This window comes from Silurus aristotelis, assembly GCF_946808225.1.
Source record: "Silurus aristotelis genome assembly, chromosome: 5".
Taxonomy (NCBI): Eukaryota; Metazoa; Chordata; class Actinopteri; order Siluriformes; family Siluridae; genus Silurus; species Silurus aristotelis.
Window position 1 is genome coordinate 1,106,826 of NC_139578.1, and position 10,637 is coordinate 1,117,462.

Genomic DNA, 10,637 nt, shown 5'->3' on the forward strand with positions numbered 1-10,637 from the left:
GTGTGCATATCATATATATATAAACTTTTTTATGAATGACTTTTAATAAGTTTTTATATTTTAATGTATACATTTATTACACTTATATTCTGTAAAATAGAATGCCTCAGTGCTAGCCTCCAGGATTAGCTTAGCTTCAAATAAAATGGCCCAGATATCAGCACAAACCCATATAATTATCATTTATTATAATTTATTATTATTATTATTATTATTATTATTATATCAGACAACCTGAAGTTTAAAATAATTACAAAAATTTACGCTTGCTCAGCTATCCTATCCGAGTCACTTCAGAATCGGTTCTACCCGCATAAAGCGACACCGGGAATAATTTTCCCTCTTTCCACTTTTCCATTTTTTTTTTAAACAAACGACAGGCGAATTTTCAAACTTAAAGTGGCTTAAGATTCGCTCCAGAACGCCAATGGGTTCTTACCGGTGTCCTTTTCCAGAGACTGGGAAGAAAATTAGGGATTCTGGGAAGAGTCGATTCACCGGGCCGCTCGAAAATCTGAGTCGACTCCGGAGTTTTGATAAGCGATCGTGTTTAAAATAGAGGATGTGCACTTACATTTCGATTTATTTTATTTTATTACAAATTTCTCGATAAATCATATTGTCGTATCCTGTCCTTGTATGTTTTTTTCGACTTATTTGTTTGGAACCGACTCCCAAGCGAAACTTCCGGGTTGTGCTCCAATCAGTGCTCGGTCCCGCGTTCTGACTTTAACCTTGTAATGATGCGTAGTGGCCACAAGGGGGCAGAAGAAACTATTTTTTAAAAGCGTCTACTACAGGACCAGTTTCTGTAAACTTGATCAGACTTACACTTTGATATTTTTCCAGAAATATTTCTCAAAAATTTCCCAATAGTCTATTAGCGTTTTTTAGGCTTTGGTGCTTCTAGGAGTCGGTAGCATGCAATACATTAGTATGAAGCTATAGCTTTAACCAATCAGATTTCGAGCTGGAGTCACCTGGGCCGTCTAGAAGGCGTACAATAACCTCGGCATTTTTACGTCCTTTGATTGGCTGTTCGGGGAGTGCGCAATTCAGAGCTCGCAACCCGCATCTGTAGCAAACTGCACAGGCTCAAATACATTCGTGTAATGTAATATCTGTAATATCTGTTTATTCATTCCACAATGACTGACAGAGGAGATTAAGTTGATTTAATCGCAGACACTCTTATAAACAACCCTGAGGAAAAGTGAAAAGTGCTGACTGCCAAAGGCAACTGTGAGATAGAGGCTAATAGATAAAGAGCCTCTCTAAATATTTAGCAAAATCATTCGCCATTATCCCTCAGCTTTTCGAATGCGGTTTACAGCCGAAATGTATTATAATGCATGCCTTACTTATGAAGATATATTTTACAAATAATATGTAGAGCTCTTTATTAGGACTCCACAGCAACCCACTATTAGCAAAGTCTTCATACTCACGTCTCACATTATTACCTAATTTGTTGCTTATGAACTAATGAACCGTGTCCTCGGTTATTTTAGATAAAGAAATCTTTTTGCAAGATAAATTTCACTGTACACTGTAGATAAAACACGGGTAAACATTTAATAAGAAATAAAAATAGTCTCATCTGTTCATCTTCCGTCAGGGCGGATGCATTATAGCTATTATCTACACACACACACACACACACACACACACACACACACACACACACACACACACACACACACTGTAGCTGTAGATTAAACAGGATGTGAATCTGTAAATGTTGATGTTTGATGCTGATGTTGATGCTGATGCCAAAATCATGAAGTTCTGTGTCCTGGTGTTCGGGACTCAGAAACCTCCACATGAACTTTACTCCAACGAACACGATGTTCCAAGCTACAGCCGAGACATGCTTGATGTCAGGCTCCGGAACTGTCAGCACCCTTCACAAGAATCGATCCACAAGTGGAGAAAAACTGCTTACACGTATAAACTACAAATCTGATCTGGTTTTAGATCGTACAAAAAATCGAGAGAGTGACGTGTTATTGCAGTGGTATTCGAAATACGCGGTGGTATCAAAAAGGTCCGAGACTAGTTTTGTAACACACCAACAGATGGCAGCACGCGGCTGCACGCACAGTCACAGGGAGCACCGACCTTTATAAGTCAAAGTGCGAATAGACATCCTCCTGTGTACATCGGGAGACGTGTGACCGGTGCTGCTCTGACCACGTGCGGTACCACGTCTGCTATTCTGGCTCCTGTGGACTTTGCCCTTTTTCCGAAGAATCACAAATCGCAGAAGGTGATTGACATGCTCCAAAAAGACTTCCAGGACATGTTCCAGAAGAATGCTCCGATTTCTTGGAATCAGAGCTCATCTCTGAACTTCTTTATACCACCTCTTACACTGTATTGGGATACCTGACATTCCCATCCATATGTGGTGTTTCTCCAAAATCTTCCCACAAACATGGAGGCACACAATTGTGTGGAACATCTTTGGATGCATGAGCATAGAATTTTCCCTTTATTTGAACTAGGAGACCCAAACCTGTTCCAGCATGACATTTGTGCACAAAGCCAGCTCCGTGAAGATCTGCTTTCCATTGGTGGAAGTGTGTGGAAGATCTCCTGCTATAGAAATATTAAACTCTTTTAGGATGAAAGTGAACTCGGACTGCACCACAGAGCTCCTCACCTCACCCTTGTATTTGAGAGAGCACAAATCTACAGTGGAACATCTTCCCAGAAGAATAACCCAGAATCCTATGGTCAGGTGTCCACAAACGTTTGACCATTCGTGTATGATCTGCAGTCGAAAAGGAACAAATGACAAGCGATTAAAAAAGAAATAAACAGGCAGACTTTATCAAAAGGACTGGATAATAAACGATCGTTTCTGTAAAGGATGTGCACGAGCGCTAATTACAGCTAATTACTTCCAAGCACGACTGCGCTAATTACTCCCGAGTCCCTCGAATCCGAATCTAAACACGAATTCCAGTGAGGAGACACGGAAGAAAAGAGGACGGTAATTAAAAACAACAACTCTCGTCTCCCCGTATTTGGTTAATTAGCCACGTGGTTTTATCTGACACTTCACTCGAGATGCTTGACTCCGGGAAACTCTCCGGTCGACGAGGATCGTTTCGAGTTTCGAATTACGCGGCTATTCAGCGAACAACTTGCTAATTTACCCCCAGCGCCGATCCTAGCTAAGCTAATTCAGCGTGTTTTGTAAAAGAAATTTCAATGACGAGCCGTTTTTTGGAGCTAGCGCGTCCGAACAAGAAATCTTTAACTAGCAAAGTTTTACGAGAGGCACAGCAAAGAATTTCAGCCGAGTGTTCAGGGAAACGCAGCGTCCGGATGCTGAAAGTGTGAAAAGCTGAGGTTTTTTTTTATGCTAAATGAGGATTTTTTTTTCAATGGGAATTAAGTGGAACATCAGGACATTCATAGATTTGTTTGATCTTCATATCATGTGTAGGTCTCTCAAAAACCATTACCCTTCAGACGTTCAGAAACAACACCACGGACACTTTCCTCACACGAGAAACACCTGGAGGTTAAAACCCATCCGTAATACATTCAATTGTTTAGTTTTTTTAATCAACGTACAGACAAACTCTCATCAACCTCTACTTCCAGCCCTGGTGTTTAATCACTTCCTGTCTCTCTGGAGGACCACAGGACGTCTCGTCTCGTCTCGTCTTTCTCCTCGTCTCCGACATACCACTCTTGAGTTCGAGCAGCGTTCAGTTTGAGGTAATTATCCTAAAAGCAAGTCATCAGTGTGGCACCGCGGTTCATCCATATGCTTCCTCACAGCAGTTACACAGTGATTATTAAACACAAAATATATATCATTACATGAGTTTCTAAACCTCTCTCTCTCTCTCCCTATTTCTCTCTCTCCAATTTGGAGCAAATGCTAATGGATTGAGGCGTCTGCTCCTAAGTCACTGTCCTCCACACACACACACACACACACACACACACACACACACACCCACACACACACACTCTCTCTTTCTTTGTGTGAGTCAGGTAGTGATGTAGGTGAGATGAGGAGGCCTGGGGTGCAGTCAGCTTTCACATTTATCATGTTCAAGAGCTCTACAGCAACAGATCTTCCACTCCAACCCATGTAAAGCAGATCTTCATGGAGATGTTGTGGCTTTGTGCACAGGGGGATTGTCATGCTAGAATGGGTTTGTGAAGGAGACATTTCTGTCTACACATCCAAAGAGTTCCAGCAAATGTGGCTGGATAAGGCGTTCGTCCAAATACTTTTGGCAGTGTATATTATATGTAGCATTTCATCGTACTGTGCAGTTTTGCTGGAATGTATTAAGGAGATTAAATCATAAAGGGCTTGTTTCCTCCTCTCTCTCTCTCTCTCTCTCTCTCTCTCTCTCTCTCTCTCTCTCTCTCTCGTTTCAGCATTAGTATGGACGCTACGTACGCTTTTAAGCGCCACAGCCGTCGATTTTTTTGTCACAATCAGAGCTCAACACTTAGCACAGGATCTGCAATACCGTTACGCCGATCCATGCTAATCCCGACAAAAACGAGGCGGAGATTAGCATCGAAAACCGATCCGTTTCTGTACAAATACATTCACGAGAAGATCCTACACAAGTCCGTCCTGCTTACACACAGGTGCTGAAAGGTGCTGCTGAGCAATTCATCTTCCCTCTGCCACAGTTTCTCTTCTTCAGCTGCTCGCTTTCAGTGCAGCGTGGGACACGAGAGGATGGATGAGTGTGTGTGTGTGTGTGTGTGTGTGTGTGTGTGTGTGTGTGTGTGTGTGTGTCCAAATCTCTAAAATGTGTTTTCAAGCCCCTTTATTAAAGCTTTATTACACCATTATTATATCTGTATTACACATTCTCTTTCTGCATGAGAGAGAGAGAGTGAGAGAGAGAGAGAGAGAGAGAGAGAGAAAAAGAGAGAGAGAGAGAGAGAGAGAGAGAGAGAGAGAGAGAGAGGACCTACTACTGAGCCCGCAGGACACCACAATATCACATTATTAACCCTTTTTTCCTTCCCTTCTTTCTCTCTTCTCTTCTATACCACTTTTACTATACAACCTCCCTCCTTTCTTTCATCTGTTGTTCATTCATTCACTGATTGACTCACTGACTGACTCACAAACTGACTCAGTGATAGACACAGTAATAAAGGCAGATGTTTGACTCACTGATAAACAAAGATGTTTGATTCCCTGATTGGCTCAGTTATTGACCCAGTGATTGACTTAGTAATGGACTCATGTGATAGACACAGTAATTGATTCAGTGTTTGACTCAGTGACTGACTGTGATTGACTCAATGATTGACTCTGCATTTGACTCAGTGATTGACTCAGTGACTGACTGTGTGATTGACTCAGTGACTGACTCAGTGATTGACTCATGATTAACTCAACGATTGACTCAGTGACTAACTCAGTGATTGACTCAGTGACTGTGTGATAGATTCAGTGATTGACTCATGATTGACTCAATAATTGACTCAGTGACTGACTCAGTTACTGACTGTGTGATTGACTCAGTTACTAACTCAGTGACTAACTCACTGATTGACTCAATGACTGTGTGATTGACTCAGTGATTGACTCAGTGATTGACTCAGTGACTATGTTATTGACTCAGTGATTGACTCAGTGATTGACTCAGTGATTGACTCAGTGATTGACTCAGTGACAGTTCAGCAAGGCTGGCGCTTTATTGAACTTTCTCATTGTATTGTTCTGCTCTCGTGTTCCTGGCGTCGGATCATTGACACGCCTCGTCTCTCTGAGCGCAGCTTGTCCTCCGAGCCTCAAACAATAAAACAGGCATGAATTAGATTCGGGACAAGGCCAGAGAGAGTTATTTCACACCTGGCTGCGCTCTTCATGGCGTGCTTCACAGAGTTTCATTACAGCTGGAGGTCAGTCGCTGATCTTCACACTGTAACGTTGTTCATCAGATGGACCTTATTATCATGCAACTTCACCCCCGTCTGCTGCGTCTAGTCAAGTCAAATCTACAGCAGGGCTCCAACATGTCGTCTGATCTACACTCTGTGTTAATAAATCATTCCGTAGGAATCTTTCCTTCCTTTCTTCCTTCCTTCCTTCCTTCCTTCCTTCCTTCCTGACTACCTTCACAGCACTCAGGTTCCTGAACCAGATGGCTAACTTCCCACACACGACTAGCGCACTGTATAATAATATCACTTAGACCCCATTTAGCATGCTATCAGCATTCTGGAGTTAATGAATGCGCCCGTTTCGCCTCAGCATTTCCACCTGCTGCTCACGTGTTAATACCGATCCACGTTTTACACACATTGTGACTAACCTTTTCTCGCTCAGCACGCTATGGTGCAATAATTTAGCATTATTTCTCTCTGTATAAGTTGTGATTTTGTGATTAGTTGTTATGCGATGCTTTTGCCAGTCAGTGCAGGGATAGTTCCTCGTATTCAGAATCGAGTTACCCACACGCTAAAGTTGCATTTTTTTCAGTTTACAGTTTACATTCGTGATCTTATTTTAGACGCATCTAGACGAAGTAGGGAAGCAAATCAGGGCTAGAAAATGTGGACTGTCGAATTCTTTCTCCGCTGCCAAAATCGAACGCGATGTAGCAGAGAAAATGTGAAACACTGCAGTTTTCAGTTGGCTGATTGAGTTCAGCTTAAACCCCGCCCCTTATTTAGTCAAATCTCAAATGTTTTCCATTCTTTTCTCCCCCTTTCTCTCTCAGAGCTCCACACGTGTGAGGGAACTGACCTGTAACTGACTTCTCAGAATAAAACCTTCTGCTGCCGTAAAACCACCTCAAAGCCTCGATGATGAAGAAGAACAGGGTTTTTTGGGGGTTTTTTGGAGCTCATGGTGGGAAAAAACAGAATGATTCAATCAGAAGAGTTTCTGTAAATGAGATGGGAAAAGGTGAGGACGAGAGGAGGAGGGGGAGAAAAGGAACTATTTTAGCTCACAGATCTTTCAAAAAATGAATGATGTCTGTCTTTCTGTCTGTCTGTTTCTCCATCATTTTGACTTCTTGTCATCATGTTTGGAAGGGATTACGCTTACATCACGAGAAGAACGAATGATTTCCGGGTCGTGAGTTGTAGAAAGCAGGAAGTGAGGAATGAAAGAGCTTTCTGTGAGAAGTTCTGAGATCTTTGATTGAATAGGTCAGGTTCTCCAGCAAACATGTATCCACTGTATACATTATTGATGTTCTTGTTGGAGTGATCAGTATTTCTGTTTCCCTCGTCTGTGTGAAAGCGAGTGTCGCCTGCTCCTACCTGTTTCGAATAAAACCATCCATGAAATGAATCGATATAAAATCCTCCTCACTTTGCCTCAGGTTACTGAGCAGTAAAATCAGCGTCTTTCCTCCTCCATAGTCCTGATTTATGCATGCGATTCAAACGCACAGACCAAATAAATATATTCGTTTCACCTTTGTTTCCCTCAACACGCTGTGTGAGGTCTGATAGCCATAAAAAAGCTCAGCGATGCTTCTTTATCCGGGCCAAAAGTTTCCATCCAGTTTTCCGTCTCTGACCCTGATAGGCCTCGCGCCTGTGCGTTAGCATAGGGGATCCTTGGCTAGCCGTCCACTCCATCCGACGCAGGGTCAGAGACCACGATACGGGTCAGGACAACATCTTTAGGCGTTTTTTTTTTCTCTAAATATCGTTTTGTGTTCTCCTGAGTTCCGAAAAACAGGGATTCTAGCCTAACTCGAGATTGGCACAGGAGAGCAGGTGTGAGAGATCGAGCTCAGAGCTGCCCACTTCTCGAACATAACGACTTATTTATGTGGCTCAGTTCAGGCTAAAATATTCAGCTTCTGAAAATAATAGCCGTGAGCCACGGGTTAGCATTTCAAACTTTTCCCTGATCGGTCAGTCGGACAGGGATAGAGGTGAGGTTTGAAAGATTATGCCAATTGTTTGGAAAGCGAAGTTTTCGAGCCTAGAAACCTTTTTTTTTATCTTGTGAGAGGAAAAAAAAAGAATGTGGAAAGATAAAGATACTGTACTTTTCCCTTGAGGTTTTCTGCCAGTCCTTGTTGTTGATCCAGATTTCAGCAGCTCCTTCAGGCTAGACTTTGTCCTGCACAGGTTTGAAAGATGAAAGGGACAAGAAACTAAAAGGGTCTTGACTTTATTAGCAGTCTAATTTAACAAGCAACCATGCTAGCGAATTCCCACTCCTAACCCTAGCTAAGGAAAATCAGGACAAATTCCAAACATCATTTACCTCATATTCCTATTAAGATGGTTCCATTTTGCATCCAATTCCACATTCATTTGCTGTTAGGATACTACTCGCACGTTTGTAACGACGGATCTACGAAAATAAAGGAAATTGCGATATGAACAAACAAATGCTAGGAAGCGATTTCTTACTTGTACACAAGCTATAAACGTTACACTATTTACAAACACATGATGTAGCTAGCGATGTAGTAAATGCGCAGTAACGTTCGTGCGCTTGTCTATTTGTCTACAGCAACATTTGGGACAATCCAGAAACACGACTAACGAGCAGCCTGTCAAACCAGGAAGCAGAAGAAACAAGCAGCGTACATTGGCGAGGGACAGTTTCATGTTAAAAAAATAATAAAAATGTTGACAGCTACATTAATTATTGTAGACACTCTGACCTTGGGTTGGTAGAAATGTGCCAGAGTGAATCAGAGTGATGAAGATACGTCGAGGGTATTTACGATGCCGCTTGAGACACACACACACGGGATCAGGAATGTTTGTCCATAATGGTGTGTTTCAGGCCAAGAGGATAATATATATGATGTCAAGGCGACGGTGGAGATTGACGAATGGCTAAAAATGGACTATAATTGGACGGCGATGATGAATTCTGTCGTTCTACCTGTACATGAAGTTCAACTCCCAAAGGTCCAGCAGCACTTCAAACCAGAAGCTCCTGAAGCCTTTTGATCCATCTGTGTGTGTGTGTGTGTGTGTATTGTGTGTGTGTGTTTCCAGTCATTCAGCTCTGTGTATGTTCTTTTAAAACCTCTGTGGTAGATATGAGGGATGGGAGCCACTGCAGTGTTTCCTGAACACACTTAAAAAGTGGCTGTTCCAATTTCTAGCCTTTGAGCCGAGCCGAGCTGCGATGCGTGAGAAAAGCCGGATTTCTGAGATTCCATCTTTTCCCACTAACAAGACTCCGAGGCATCTGCTGCGAGCCGCTGTGCACCATGTACCGCCGGAGATATCAGCCTTTCACTCATTCACCACCAACATGTCAATCACTCTGTCACTTGGGGATCACATCCACTCCATCATGGTGAATAAAGAGCTTCTTCAGCTTCTTTAGCCTCTTCAGCTTCTTCAGCCTCTTCAGCTTCTTCAGCTCATTCACTCCCTCTGTGTATTCATGTGATCATGCAACTAAACACCTACTCAACCCAACTTCATTCATTCTTTTAGCAAAGCAGATTAATCACTTATTCACTCACTCATATTTACACACATTGACTCACACACTCTTTCACTCACTCACACACTTATTTACACTCATTCATTTATTTACTCATTTATTATTCACTTGTTCTCTCTCTCTCTCTCTCTCTCTCTCTCTCTCTCTCTCCATCACATCTGTCCTTGATATTCTCATCCAGATTACTCCAGAATCATATTTATTCCGTATATTCTGTTGAAAGCCTGCACTGCAGCAGAGGGAAAAAAAAAATAAAAAAGATTGATTTATTTCTCTTTCTATGCATGTGTTTGTTTCCTGCCCACGAAACGTTCTGCTGCCGTCTGATTATTCCGTTCTGTTAATTTCATTGCTGCTGAAACTGCGTTTCTCTCGTCCCTAAAGGGGTAATTATCCAATTCTCAGCTCATATTTCAGAAGCGCGTGTCTGCATCCTCGGGTGTCGCGGAAAACAAACCGCGGTGAACGGAAAACCGCTTTTAGACTTCACATCGTAACGAGGGCGCCGATAAATGCTAAACGCTTTCGGATCACGGGCTCTGCTACGCTCCCTCTGGCCGTGCTCCGCTTTACTGCACCGTTAATTATGAGGAAACAGGAAATCGTTTTTCATTACTCGCCGTAACTCCACTGTAAAGGAGAAGCTCTACACGACTGTTACTTTAATTAGCAAAATTAACACTTTTTCTCCCAGCGGCGGGACGGAGTGAATCTTATCCATCATCAACAGATAGCAGTCCTTCACCCCCAGGCCTTCAGTGGGGTCCTACATGAATCAATCCACGTCTTAATCCCATCATTATGACCCCACGTCTGTAGAAAGCATCAGTATTATAGTATTATATTGACTTGACTAGAAGTGCAGTGGATCAGAGCTGCAGCACACACAGGATCTCATACAGTGAGAACGAATGTCATCACTAAAGCAAGAAACCCAAAGAACACAATTCAACACGTCTCCTTTCACTGGAGCCGCGACTGCACCTCCATATACATCATCTCTACACCCAGTGCATTTTTCCCGGTTTTCCTGGAGATTTGAAACGAATACAAATGATGCGTTTTTGTGAAAAAGCCAAACCACTGTTTTGAACTTTCCTCTGGAAAATTCCATCTTGTAAACGTCCTTGTAAGTGTATCTGCGATTCAATCTTTTTTCTCCTCTGTCAGTCGTAGTGAAATGAAA